The sequence below is a fragment of the Haemaphysalis longicornis genome, unplaced genomic scaffold (assembly GCF_048455015.1).
Source record: "Haemaphysalis longicornis isolate Haplotype H1 unplaced genomic scaffold, Haemaphysalis longicornis Haplotype H1 scaffold_5, whole genome shotgun sequence".
Classification (NCBI taxonomy): Eukaryota; Metazoa; Arthropoda; class Arachnida; order Ixodida; family Ixodidae; genus Haemaphysalis; species Haemaphysalis longicornis.
The window spans coordinates 61,847,395-61,859,343 of record NW_027526385.1 but is presented as its reverse complement, the minus strand read 5'-3'; the positions used below and the strand labels follow the sequence as shown (position 1 = coordinate 61,859,343).

General features: G+C 44.1%; 1 long non-coding RNA gene across 2 annotated transcripts; it reads left to right on the top strand.

The window, feature by feature from the left end:
* The first annotated feature begins 2,536 nt into the window (after positions 1-2,536).
* Positions 2,537-6,003, top strand: LOC144139257 (uncharacterized). Of its 2 annotated transcripts, XR_013316119.1 has the most exons (5): positions 2,560-2,655; positions 3,926-4,094; positions 4,290-4,435; positions 4,521-4,643; positions 5,691-6,003. It is a non-coding gene; the product is annotated as an uncharacterized LOC144139257 (long non-coding RNA). The 2 variants fall into 2 exon arrangements; XR_013316120.1 differs by lacking the exon at positions 3,926-4,094 and having other exon boundaries at positions 2,537-2,655; positions 5,691-5,998.
* The last annotated feature ends 5,946 nt before the right edge of the window (positions 6,004-11,949 follow it).

The following is an 11,949-nucleotide window of genomic DNA, read 5'->3' as shown; positions in this document are numbered from 1 at the left end:
AAAGTGATGACTGGCACACTTTCAGTCTTGGCTGTCGTTATTGCAATCTGCAGTACTCGTAACCGCTATCGAAACAGAACCAAAGGGAGGAGCTCTGCGCCGGTCTTCAGTGTCTGGCATGCGTAATCATGCGAACGGCAATTAAACTTTGCACTTCAATATCTCGGAGTACGGATGCTCTAGAAGAATTCTGCCAAATGAGACTGCGTACGAAGACGATTGCGTATAACTGACAGTGCAATACAAACATGGCTGCTTACTGCAGCCCCTAAAAAGGTAATAATGCAATTTTAGGTAATTAAGTCGCCGACATCAATAATTATCACCTACTTATGTGTCCCTATGGGCGCATAACCGCACTGTAAAGGTGGTTTTCACGTAAATTTCAGCACCTAATTTGAAAAAAAAGAAAAAGAGTCGACTTAATTTTGGTCACCCTGTATACTACACTCTTAATCTGGTTCCATATAAGTTCCAGTTAAAAAGGGTGATCCATATATTTTATGTGGATCCGAACGAAAGAATAACAGGAACGAGGCATATAGGTGGATCTTATCTGGAACCGTCAGCTTGTTTTTTTTATGTTCGTGGTTTTTATCTGGAACCGAAGGAATGGGGTCATGCGAAGTCGGCGGTTCCGGTTACTGTTCCACTTATGTCCCAGTAAACGGTTGGGGAGAGTGCGTTTGTATATTTTTTGCTCGTGTCTTGTTCCACATAACTCGTGCACGGCAGTGAAGTATGCACTCTTTCATGCATCAACTGGAACAATGAACCGCATATATATTAGGTGCTTTTTGACACAAGATGCACGTGCGCGTTTAATATACACGCGCACACCGCACATAAAATTTAATGAACTTCGCCGACATCTATGAAACTGCCTTGCAGCAGTTAACTTTCATAATACGGCTAAGCTGTAGTTTTAGTGATGTCCTCTGACAGAAAACGAAATCCCACTTTTTTGTCAACGCCGTACAAAGCATTAAAAATGTCGAGAGGAGGATATCTTAGGCAAAAGAAGAAATTGCAGGAACCCATTTCCAGGTGTTCTGCGGCACCCAAACCGCTTTCGTGAACATCGTATTTTTCTAATTTGAGGCGTCAAGTACAAAATCACCAGTGACTTCAATTTGAGAACGACTAAACGTCTTCCCTTTCCCCATATGCCGTTCGGGCAAAGCCATAGCTGCTATAGCGCTGAAGAATTCGTGGTGCTTTTGTGAACATCTTCATCACGAAATACTTGTTGAGGCCATTACATTTTATGCATTTGGTTTACAAAGCTTTGCAGAAACGGCAGTTTTTGTTCAACACTCAGTCATCATCTCGCTGTGGTGTAATACGCGCTCAACGTTACTTAGTCCACGTTCCTTATGTTGTGATGGGGTACATACATAATTGTAACCGACTGCGTCACATTTTACACCACACACATCATGCTACGCATGCAGTTATATGCTTAGAAGTTAGTATTTGTATTTTGTCTCGTCCCGGCTAGTAATTTTCACAAGCAAAAACGAAAGCCTCTTTGCAGGAGGAGAATGACACAAAACCCGGAGAACTAAATCTACCCCGCGGCATCTGCCTTACATTCTATATATTTATACTGAAATGGCATTCTTATTTCAAATTACGCATTGCTGTATCGCGAAAATTCGCAGTGTTACCCTAATGTTGTTACTTGCCGTAGTAATTCAAGTTCACCGAGTGACCTGCCTTCTCCTGCTGGTCCCCCCGTTGCTCTTTTCCTGCACTATTGGTGTTCATGAAGAAAAACTGCTGGAAAACGGGCAGATGTATTATTACTCGCAAATTAGCGAGTAATCACACTGGATTCACTACGCGGAAGTAGTTTTCTATAACGTGGGTATCAAAGAGCGTCGCAGTATATATTATTGGTATTGGAAAGACTTGTCAAGAGAACGCAGTCAATAAAGAAGCATCGTTTCGTTTTCACTGCAAAGAACGAAATAAAGCTGTCATCAAAGTTTATGCACACATTCCGCACGCGCTCACTGACTGCGGAGAGAAACAACTTTATCCCAACTAATGCATTAAGGCTCTTTGTTCCAGCCTCAGAGCCACGTAGACGTCCGCTTAGAGGCCTACTCCCATTTTCCGAAGCAAATATAAGCGATCAAGGGTGCCGAGCTTGTGATCTCTTCCGCGGACTGGTCACTGTCCACGGCGTGCATCGCCGAAGGCACGGAGGAAGAAAAAGTTGGCCGAAACGATCACGAAACGACCGCCAATTCAGTGCGGCATGCCGTGCGCATGCGTTGACAGCATGGAGGAAAGAATACACGGCAGCGCTGCTTGCCTTGATGCGTGGTATAGTGGGACGGCAACGGGTACAACGACGATGGGGGAAAAACGGGACTGCGTGAACACTTTTAACGACAGCAGCGCCCCTACGTCTCAACGTTTACGGAAGCTAGTTTTTGTTCGTCCGCATGCAGCGCTACCAGTGGCGTTCTACAGCGGTTTTCTCGATTGCTCGCGTTATGCGCTTGATGTACTAAATGAACTGTCGGTCAGACTGGCGGGAACGGTTACCAGTTTGGCTGTGGCGTGAAACTGCGGATTTCTTCATGTCCTCGGGCTGTATTTACTGTTCGACGAAGTGAAGTTTTGCCGGGAGGCGCAAAAAAGGTCAGTGCTGCTTATTTATGTTCTGGTAACGGTTGTTGTTCTTTGACTTGTTCATCACTGCGTCCGATAAACGTGCCGCTCCGCTGCCTGTTCGATGCGAGAAACGTTTGCGGCCGTTATTCACTTAAGCTTGTGTGTTTGTGGGTAGGAGTCGGCTTGACATTTCTGTGATTAACGAACCTCACGTGTTTCCACGTACGAAGGAACCACCCTTGCGGGCTGGGCGTTCGAAACGGGGTTGCCCCGAGGGGCACTGCGTACATTGCTCCGAGGGGCACTGCATTTATGACTGCGTACGTTAGCTAGTGCTATTTAGAAAGTGGCTGGTGCGCGCATTTCTCGAGTCTGCATGTCCCCTTATGGTGTGGTGTTGCTTAGTTGTATATTGACGGTTGCTGTACCTGTCAGCGGTACTGAATCTTGTCGGGTTAGTCGCACGCTATTGTCTCACGCGGACACACTGCACATGTTTATCGGAGCGTCTGTCTTTAGACTTATCGGTATTTTCAAACTTCCGTGTTAATTGCGTTGTGTTGGTCTTCTGAGAGCCATAAATTTACTGTGCTAATCACGCTATTTCGCCTAATGTTGATGTGCGTTCAAGGCGTTGGCAGCAGCACTGCTTACGTTTATCTGTGCTGTGTGTGTAGTTGCTCCTTGTTTCTTCCAATGCCTTCGATGAATTCAAATGGTCTATTTACACTAGTCAACGTTAATTGGCTCCCTGACGTGTAGTGAAATGCAAGGAAAAGTGGTTGTCTGAGCAGTAGCGTAGTAACAAAACGTTCCTTTTGTGGATGGGAAGGCAGGTGGAAACACGCAGAAAGTGTGGTGCCGTTTCTATGCTGTCAATGTCAGTGGTAACCTGAGACCTCTGAATAATTACCCATAAAACTCACGTGTGGACTATTAGAAGTTTTAACGTCACAAAGTAAGTTTAAAAATAATCCATTCCTGCCATTTTATGCTATCAATGTCAGTGGCAGCTCGAAAGTTGGAATAATTTTCAAAACGCTCCGGTGCAAAGTTGTTGCATCATGATGTGCACCAAACATTAATCCATTTCTGTTCGCCTTTGAACGTAGAAATTACACTGCAAAAGCAGATTGGTACATTCTGTATTCATACTGTATGACCTGTTCAGAAAGAGTATATGGCTGACTGTGGAGACATTTGGCCCTCCACTGATAGGTTGTAACAAATGTTTTTGTTCCTCTGCAAAAGAAAAAAGAAAACAAATTATTTCCTTTCTTTACATGCTCCTGCGAAGTCATGGCTGTGGCATTCACTGGCTGAAGACATCTTTGGCATGCTGAAGGGTCGTCGGGGAGAGTGTGGCGGATTATGAATGCCCTGTGGAGCTTATAAGCCACAAAAGAGTACTTTTTGAGTTGTGCATATTGTGCAGATATTCACCAGTTCGCATAAACCAAGGACAGGTGAGCTTAAAGTATGTTCAAATATTTTCATATCTCGAATTGTTTAGCGAAAAAAGATTACCAGGGTTTCCGCTGTAAAAAAGACATTATACTTTCGTGGAACGAATCAGACATTGTTCAATATTTTCTCGTGCTCCCTGGGTAAAGCAAGGCATAAATTTATTCTCTGATATTTTTGTACTGTTTATTTTCTAGGCAATAGGGCGAAGATAGACCTAAAACAGTGGTACAAGGAATGCATACGGCCATTTTAATTGTATTTGGACCCCTTCTTGGAAGTGTATCATCAGAGGGCAACACATTAAAGCTCTTGCACGGGATGAAATCATTGCATTCTACAAGTAAGTACGCACTGCCATTTTTGGGTCTTTCATGGCGCGTTTTAGGTAGTTTCTTTATAACTAATGGTTTCAAACTTCTTTTCAGTGACAGCTTGGCCTGTGGCTCAAGGTGACAGTAGGAGCTTTTCGGAACACGTTAGCGAAACTTTTCTGGAAGTGCACTTTGAGACGGCCCTGGCAGAAACACCCGGGTCTTAATTTTGGTTGGGTAAGCTGGCATTTTGTTTTTTCGAGACTCAATTTCTGGGTCTGTTCGTCCTAATAAAACCTCAGTGTTAAGAAGTTATCGTGAACGCCAATATTGGCCATTGTGTTCACATTCCGCCTATTACGGATACTCCAACTGTGGCCAAAAAAAAAAACACTATTTTGTATTTTAGTTTTGTAAATATTTAGCTTTTACACCTTGAGAGTTGTTGTGATTTGCCAGCACCACGGACACGCCCAACGTGGTTGCTGCTACAGCAATACGGTGGCAACTGACGATTTAAATTTCCCGCTTTTAATACGCCCGTAGCACCAATAATACTCCCAAATACAGGCGTAGCATGAGTAATGCTTGCATTCGATTATGACAGGTGGTTAAATAAGGGGTAATTTTTTTAAGGGAATTGTTTAGAGCACAGAAAGTGACGTCTGCAAGAAAATGTGCTATAGTTGCGATTTATAAGAAAATTGTGCAACAGCCTACTTCAGCATTAGTCAGCTGAACTTCTGCCTCATATCACTACGAAGCATGAAGGTAATACATATCGAGAGGGGAATATTTTAGGTGGAACTAGAAAAAATGTTTGCCACAGTGCGATATTTATGATTTCCTATGACTGGCCATTTATTTCTTTGTGGTAGAAACATCGTTTAGCTGTAAGTTATAATAAGCCAGTTTCACTACAGCATTCTAGGGAGCACATTATACAGTACAGAGAACATTTTATGCAGAGAGAAGGTGTGTAAAATATAATGCCGAAAGGTGATTATAGTAATTATTATTTGATTAATAAACGAAACCTCTCAAGGATAAAAAAAACCTTATATTCAGGATACCGAGGCAGCAAAGTTGGATACTTTCCAGAATCTGGGCAATTTCATTGATTGTCTGTGGTGATATTGTTTAGCGCACTTTCACCTTTAGCAGCACTCCTAGAAAAAACCCAAGAAATCACTGATTTTAAATCAATTATTGTGTTATGAAAGGGACTAAGCAACTCACTCATTTAAAGCAACCATGTAACAAAATTTTCTTGTTTCCTTGAAGGTACATGAGGTGAGCAGTAAGTCTTCTCGAGGCCCGGTTATTCTGAGAGAAGGGACTGGCGGCATCAATATTGCCCGCAAGAAACACATCACGGATTCGCCGCCTGCATTGTCACTTCAGGATGTGGTCATCCTCTTCGCCGCATATGTCATCTTTTTCATCGTGTCATCATGTTCATATGGTTGTGTGCCTTTGGAGAGTTCTTGGGACTTTTGCAGGGAGTTCTTGGAAAGCATGAGAAGTTTGACAGTGGCCTGGTGTCATTTAATTTGGAGTCTCTACTTGGGATTTTAAATTATTGGTAGAGGTAAAGTATCTCTTGAAAGGCATGAAGGAGGTCAGATGAAAGGCATGAAGGGGGTGAAATCAGATGAAGAGGTTTGAGTTACTGGCACATGCAAGTTTCATGTCAACTGAACACTGAAGTCGTGTTTCATCATGTTTCATCATTGGCACAATGCGCAGGCTGCCTTTAAATCTATAGTGGGTGTTAATGTAGTTCATGGCACCGCATTGTAACGTCCTTATTATTTAAGTGTAGCTCATGAGATTTTTTTCATGGCAGTGCTGTTGCTAATGCAAAAGTGACAGTGATTATTTACGCAGATGGCTTCCGCCTTCATTGATAAATTTTAGTACCAGATGTGAGCTGACACGCATGACCTAAAAGAATTGAAAATGTGCGTATTTGGCTTGAACAAGTTTTCTTCTTTGAACAAAGCTGCATTTCTTGCTTGGCAGAAGCAGGGCTTTGGTCACAATTACCCTGATAGCAAGACGGGAGGGTTTTTATAGCACGCAACTGTGAATGTCACCTAAGGTAAAATGTTGAGGCTGGAAAAAATGCTTTCAAGTCTGCTTTGTAAAACTGGTCACCTGTATGATTCAACGCTGGCTTGTTTGCTTCTTAAGGATGTCTGACTTGTTCCCGCTTGAATTGATGACGTATATAATTAGTCTGCTTGTTAAATTTTAATATGTGTAACATGCTTCCAGCTACCTGGTTTGCAAAATTATATAAGATTCACGCTGGCTTTTGTGAGATTTCTTGGGATGAATTATTTTAAACAACTACAAATTTTTTGGGCAAGTAACGTGCCTTAAGTCAGGCCTTTTCAGGACGCTCATAAAGTCTATTTTGCCTACAAATAGCTTGATGTTACACTTACGTCTGGTGTCAGGAAACTACTATCTTAAATAATCATGTTTTAATGGTGGCATACTGCCACATGTGACCTCTCGTGTCATAATGTTTTATCGTTAATCTTGGCTCGAGCGTTGTTTTCCTAAACTCTTGCACTGCACTGTTGTAGGTTTGTGATAATACAACCGTGTATGGCTTGTTTTTACGCCTTTCCCTACAATTTAATAGCAAACTGCATTTTCCCAAACAGTTATGCGTAAACATAGTATGGCAAGCGAATGGGTAATCCGCCTTTGAATTACCTTGGTTTATCTAATTAAGACAGCATATTTGATGCTCACTGTTGTTTAATGTCTGTGTCAGTGCCGCGGTAGACGCGCACGTCTATTTATTTGTGAAGCAGTTGCCCCTAATACTGTCTTTATTAACCATGTTTTTGAGTAAAGGTGAATATGTGAAAATGCCACTTGGAGCCTAGTGTTATCGTTATGGTATTTATTCCTTGTACGTTGGTCATTTTCTGTGCAATTTAAAATAGACAGCTATTCAAATCTGAAATGTATCATACTAACACCCAATAAAGTTGTATAGTATGTTGAAAAGCAGTGTATGAGTCATAATAGTTGGTTTCGTGCGTATTTTAATGCAAGTATATTGTTTCTTTTACATGCAGCTGAAACCCAGAACAGGATTCTGCGGGTGAAGCCAAAGACTGTGTGCCGCTCTAGGTGCCTCAGACCAACTTTTATATAGAACTGTGCTCCGATAGGCAACTGTTGGGAACTGTCAGGGACCACACTGCTGCGGTGGTTTCTGCTTTCCGATTGTTGGTATCACTGCGGGTCATATATCAAGGCTGTGTTAAAATGGTGCTTGCGGTTTCCTGCTGATACCAATGCATCCGCCAGCCTGGCATATGACCTCGGTGTATACCGACAGGAAAGCAGAAATATTGGAAAAGTGGAGTCCCATAGACAGCTTCCCAATGTCTATAGGAACACCGTTTTATATAAACAGCTGGTCTGAAGGTACCTGGAACGGCGCACCGGATAAATTCTATAATCATTTTACATGGATCACTGTTCCAGTAACTTAAACTACCCTTTTATTTGGAACAGTGATCCGCATACTTTTATTTGGAACACCGATCCACATAATTTAGTTGCAAAAATATGTGGGGCACTGTTCCACTTGATTTTCAGGATATGTGGAACACGGTTCCAAATATATAACTGGAACTTTTTTGCAAAAAAGTTCCAGTTACTAAGTGGATCTTACGTGGAACCAGATTAAGAGTGTAGGATAGAAGCAGCAGCGCTGCGCAAGAAAACTAGAAAAGACGACGCTTCCCGCGCTGGACAAACAGGATGGCGCCCTTCCCGTCTGCATTTCAACATATTTTGCCCTTTTTTTATCACTGCATTTTTTAAAAGGATAAGTTGCTGCATGCACGCGTGCTGAAAAATCAGACTACCAAGGCGTACACTACCTTCCCGTGCACTACCTGATGACTGGTGGGGTTCTGTGAAAGGTTATAACCAAAAAAGCAATGCGAAGAAGAAAATCCGCGTTTCGATTTTGCGATTATGCGTTCGACGGAGACAGTGTGAAAGGTCGAAAAAATGATTCAAGTGCGGATACGAGTCGTACTTTCTTAGAACCCCGTGTGGAGACATTTCCTATATTTGTTTTCACGAAAACGCACTTCTCGATCCTTTTGCACTTAAAAAAAAAACAATATATCTGTACAATGAATAAATGCGAGACATAGGCGGTTTCACTGTCTACGTCGCTTCCGACTGCAACAAGGTTGTAGCCTCTTTTCTTCTGTAGCATCGAAGTGCTACTTGTGAACGTCAAGGGTGATGTTTAAGCAAGGCTAAGATGGGGGCTAGTTGGTTCTGCATCTTCTTGAACCGCGCCGTTTTAAAACAGGAAAAGGAAAGAGCACACAGGACGAGACGAAGCGCGAACTGAGTTAGGTCGCGCTTCGTCTCGTCCTGTGTGGTCTTTCCTTTTCCTGTTTTAAAACAGCGTGGTTCAAGAAGGTGATGTTTAAGTTCGCATTCGCGAAGTTCAAGTTCCGCTTTGCGCGGGACGGCGGTATGAAAGGTTTACCCTGCGGCCATGCGTGTAGTTGGACAATCGGCACCAGTTTTACTGCAAAACAGCATATGGCTCTCCCCTCCTCTTCAGCCCTCCCTCCTCATCCCCCGCCTTCCCCCCACCGTTTTCGTTCCGGTGAAGCGCCCTTACAAGGTTCCTCTCCGGCGCTCCTCGTCGCCACCAGCGACTCGTCTTTCGCAACTGTTATTATCCTCGCCCCCGCGGATTCCTCTCACAAGTAGCGCAGCCGGCTGAGAACAGCAGCGGCGCCGTTTCAGATGATTGCGGAGAATCTATAAAAGCGGGGATGGGCGTAAAATCGACCGAAAGCCGCCGCCGCCATTGCCGTCCACTTCGCCGAGCAGCTGTGGGTCCCCCACCCCTCCCTTAGTTGAAGAGCCACTTTCCCTGTTGGAACGCCGGTGTGAGCAGATGATTATTTGGCTGAGAATGCTTTACGAGCGACATTTTCGCCGGAGTATTGCGGAAGGAGGGAGAGGTGCGTGCACCGCTGTGTTTCACGCGGCTGCCAATGACATGCTCGTTGTGCTTTTTGGAGATTTAAACGTGAAAGTCACATCGCTGAATGCGCCCTGTCAGCTGCCCTCTGTAATCGAGCGGTTTGGGTCTCGGTTGGTGTGTTGTTAAACAGACAGTAAAGATTCCTACGACGGGGTAGGCAAACGGGCGGCAATGTGTTTGTCCGCTAGAATTAAGCTCGGAGGTTTCAGGATTTCGTTCGCTATGGAACGGACACATGTCGTTCGCTAGGAGGAAGAGCGGAAATTAAAGAAGCGTCAACCCGGAGAGCAGTAGAAATGCGCGCTAAAACAATGGGAAGCCGTTGCTGTCACCGTTGCCGCTTCAAGCTATACAGTTCGTCGAGTAGATGCGCATCCTTGCCGGATGAGCAGCAACTTGCCTACTTGGAACGCTGGCGTGAGTCAATAGCGCTATAGGGACCGGGCGGCCGTTGTATGGCACCACCATCGCTTCAGCAAACAGCGCCGCCCATGGCGAACCGCTCGTCAGTGGAATGCCGTTGGCGGTCAGCGCAGCGTAGTTGTGTATGGTTTTCTGTCGTTCTGCTGTGGTGCGGCTTGCAGAGCGTGCATAACCACAAGTACTTTTTTTCAGATTGGTAAATCTTGAGCGTGGAGGTGACCTTTACGAAGCATGCCATGTGTATGATTTACGCCCATTCTCAATAATTACAAATAGCAGACGACGCTGAATGCCCCAAGCTGGGAGTCAATCAGGAAGTGCAAGTCCACTCCTTCATGCAAATTTTTCATGCCTGCACGCACTTTAATGTATAGAGGAATATATTGCAACTAAATGCTCCTACCAAGCCGGTGTGTGCAGTCGATCTAAGAATGCTGCGGCGCTCGACTTTAGCAGTTGATGACGAAACGACGTCGTGCGCAAGCGAAAGACAAATTTGGGGTGGGGTTGCCTTCTAACATTTACCACAAAACAAAAAAAAAACGTCATTAACTACAGCAGAAGCGTCTTTAATTTCACAGAAATACGTATACAGCCAGCGGGAATCTTTGACAGAATAAATACCGCATGACTATAGAACGTTGATGCGTGCCGTGGAAAAGCATTGCTTTATAAGACTTGCTATGGTTACTGGGTAGTTGGTTAATGGTTTTTCAAAAAAAAATTCCTGCGTGGGCGGATGAAGGACGAGAGACAAGAGGGTGCCAAAAAGCTGCCCCCAGTTTCAGAACTAATGCCGCGGTCGAGTTTTACAAGCTGCCTGAGGCTGTCACCTACGCTTGAAAAATCTTGCACTCCTCCATCTAACGACGATGATCGTTTATCACAAAGCTTTCTCGAATGGTTTTTCATAGTTGCCTTCTGGATTTAAACTTTGACTAGTTGTACTTCGAATTTGAACAGTACGCAGTTTGGTCTTTTAATATCAGCGTGTTTTACGTTGACCCTTTCCCATTCCATTTCACACGAAGAAGGCTTCGCGTTCAACCATCGTGGTCGTTAGACGGAGCGCTGGATGATTTTTCTGTTTAATTTTGCACTTCCACACCCCTCTGCACATTCGAACTGCTTGCAGCGTGTCGTCGGAAGTACGTCTGTGGTGGAGGACTCGGGCTGATGCACCCCTATTTGAGGCAACTAGTCGCGCGTTTTTTGTTTTTTCACAAGGCATTACACAATTTTTAGGTACTCAGCAAAGAATACCTAAGCATTAAAAACACAGGCTGACATTAACACTCTGCCACATTTTTTTAACTATCAGTGCCAGCCTTTATTGGACGCATGTGGTAAAATGGGGAGCGGAGGAGGGATGGTTTGTGGCTTGGGCTGTTGGGTGGTGGAATAACTTTGGCTCCTGATAAAATGACCGCTACAAACGTGCGAGTCCCACTTCGGCTCTCAGTCTCCCATGCTGCCACTCATAAAAACCGATGGCACGAAGCTCACGGTTACAGAAAGTGTAAACTGCCGCGACGTTTCCACGGCCACAGGTAATCGATCTCGTATGTAAGTGCTTTTTTAAAGAACACGTATCGAGGTATCCCACCGTTACTGCTGGCTTTGAAACCGTATTCATTGAAACCAGTTAAGTAACTTAATTTGGTAGAAATTAATAATAATAACACTTTTATTCCTACTCAGATCGCGCGGAGCCAGGCGCAGAGCGCTGAAAAAAGCGCTCATGTCAATGTAGCCCATTCCCAACCTTAGAAGCTTCCAATACGTTTGCGTAGCCGTTAGTGTATTTAAAAAGAAATGGATACTAATGATAGTAGTTTTGTCCGTGCTCGGATTGGGTGGAGCCAAGCGTAGATTAGTGCAAAAGCGCTCATATCATTGCAGCCGCTACCCAACTTTAGAAGTGACCGACAAGTTTACGTAGCCGTTAGTGCATCTAAGAACCCAACACATCTGTGTAGACTTCGTTTCACCGCCAATATCCGCTCACAACACCACCAAAATATTCAAAGCACCGAAGCAAACACGGCAAAAACAACGGGAGGC